Below are 2784 nucleotides of genomic sequence, written 5' to 3'. Positions count from 1 at the left end.
CTATAGTGATTGATCGATACGGTGGTGAGGGAGTTTTCAGATGTCTTTCCAGAGGAGATTCCGGGGTTGCCGCCGAAGAGGGAGATAGATTTCACGGTTGAGCTGAAACCGGGGACGGGGCCAATCTCTAAGGCACCGTACCGGATCGGTCCTAAGGAGTTGGAGGAGCTCAGGAAACAGTTAGATGATTTGATAGAGAAGGGATACATTAGACCTAGTGTATAACCGTGGGGAGCACCAGTTCTTTTTGTGAAAAAGAAAGATGGGAGTTTAAGGTTGTGCATAGATTACAGGGAGCTGAACCGAGTGACGGTGAAGAACAAGTATCCTTTGCCAAGGATAGATGACCTGTTTGATCAGTTGAGTGGTGCAGCAGTCTTTTCCAAGATTGATTTGAGGTCGGGGTATCATCAGGTGAAGATTAGAGAGGTGGACATAACAAAGACAGCTTTCACGTCGAGGTATGGCCATTATGAGTATGTGGTGATGCCGTTTGGGTTATCTAATGCACCATCTGTGTTTATGGATTTGATGAACAGAGTTTTGGTCGGTTTCGGACAAGTTTGTGGTGGTTTTCATCGATGACATCTTAGTCTACTCCAAGACTAAGGAGGAACATGAGGAACATCTGAGGATTGTGTTGCAGACCTTGAGGGAGCATGAGTTGTATGCTAAGCTGTCCAAGTGTGAGTTCGGTTAGAGAACGTTGCTTTTCTGGGGCATGTGATCTCTAAGGATGGGGTAGCTGTGGATCCGGCAAAGATTGAGGCAGTTACCAAGTGGGAACCACCGACGAATGTAGCTGAGATCAGGAGTTTCTTGGGTTTAGCTGGATACTACAGACGGTTCGTGAAGGATTTCTCCAAGATTGCTAGACCTATGACGGCTTTGATGAGGAAAGAGAACAGGTTTCGTTGGGATGAAAATTGTGAGACAGCGTTCCAAACATTAAAGGAGCGTTTGACCACTGCTCCTATCTTAGCATTGCCTGAAGGGAGTGAGAAATTTGAGGTTTATACAGATGCCTCGAAGAATGGGTTGGGGTGTGTGTTGATGCAGAACGGTAAAGTCATTGCCTATGCTTCTAGGCAATTGAAGCCTTATGAGGAGAATTATCCTACACACGATCTAGAGTTGGGTGCAGTGGTGTTTGCTCTCAAGATTTGGAGACATTACCTTTATGGGGCGACCTTTAAGGTATTCTCAGATCACAAGAGTCTCAAGTACATCTTCACTCAAAAGGAGTTGAACATGAGACAGAGGAGGTGGATGGAGTTGATTGGCGATTATGACATGGATATTATCTACCATGAAGGGAAAGCCAATGTAGTTGCAGATGCCTTGAGCAGGAAGAGTGTACAATCCTTGTGCACAGCTATATCTTTGATAAGGTTGAGAGATGAGGTTGGGAGGTTTGGGATACATATGATGCAGAGAGGGGATGCCTTGGGAGATTTGACAGTGCAGCCTCATCTATATGATGATATTCGAGGTAAACAGGTGTTGGATCCTAAGATGGTAGAGTGGAGAGCTGGAGTAGAGAAAGGGACAGTGTCTAGATTCTCTATTCATACAGACGGTAGTTTGAGGTTTGATGGAAGGTGGTGTGTCCCTAATGATGAGGAGCTGAAAAAGACAATCATGACAGAGGCACATTGTACACCATATTCGGTACATCCAGGTGGTCACAAGCTATACAAGGACTTAAAGAAGACGTTCTGGTGGCCTGGGATGAAGAAAGAAACTGCTGAGTTTGTGGCCCGTTGTTTGATATGTCAGAGAGTTAAAGGGGAACAGCGACGACCACAAGGTACGATTCAGTCTCTTGAGGTACCTGAGTGGAAGTGGGAATCCATCTCTATGGATTTTATCGTGGGTTTGCCAAAGAGTTAGCAGGGTAACAACATGATATGGGTTATAGTGGATCGACTGACCAAGTCAGCTCATTTTGAGCCAATGAAAGATACATGGACTAAGGCACAATTAGCTATGGCTTATCGGAAGCATGTGTTAAGGTTACATGGGGTGCCTAAAGACATAGTATCTGACAGAGATGCGAGGTTTATCTCAAGGTTTTGGAAAGAGTTGCAGGAATCTTTGGGAACGACATTGAAGATGAGTACAGCATTTCATCCTGCAACAGACGGACAGACCGAGAGAACAATCAAGACTCTTGAGGATATGTTACGAGCTTGTGTGATGGATTTTGGTGGTAGCTGGGAACAGAGATTTGATTTGATTGAGTTTTCTTACAACAACAGCTATCACACTAGTATTGGCATGGCGCCATTTGAGGCCTTATATGAGAGGAGATGTAGGAGTCCGATTTGCTGGGACGAAAGTGCAGAGGCAGTGGTTTTAGGACCATAGATGGTACATGAGATGGTTGAGCAGATAAAAATGATCAGGGAAAGAATGAGAGCAGCTCAGGATAGGGAAAAGAGTTATGCAGATCTACGTCGCCGGGATATCGAGTTTCAGGTTGGGGACAAGGTTCTTCTGAAGGTGTCTCCTATGCCTGGGGTTATGAGATTTGGGAAGAGAGGCAAGCTGAGTCAGAAGTTCATAGGGCCATATAAGATCCTAGACCGGGTTGGAGAGGTTGGTTATCGTTTGGCTTTACCGTCTTCTTTGGATAGGGTACATAACGTGTTTCATGTATCTTAGCTGCGCAAGTATGTGAGTGATCTGTCACATGTGTTAGAGGCAGAGAGCATAGAGCTAGATGAGTCCTTATCTTATCTTGAGGTGCCTAAGCAGATTCTTGACCGGAAGGTTAGGAAG

The sequence above is a fragment of the Silene latifolia genome, chromosome 7 (genome assembly GCF_048544455.1).
Source record: "Silene latifolia isolate original U9 population chromosome 7, ASM4854445v1, whole genome shotgun sequence".
Taxonomy (NCBI): domain Eukaryota; kingdom Viridiplantae; phylum Streptophyta; class Magnoliopsida; order Caryophyllales; family Caryophyllaceae; genus Silene; species Silene latifolia.
The sequence above is the reverse complement of the archived record's forward strand: the minus strand, read 5'-3'. Positions refer to the sequence as shown.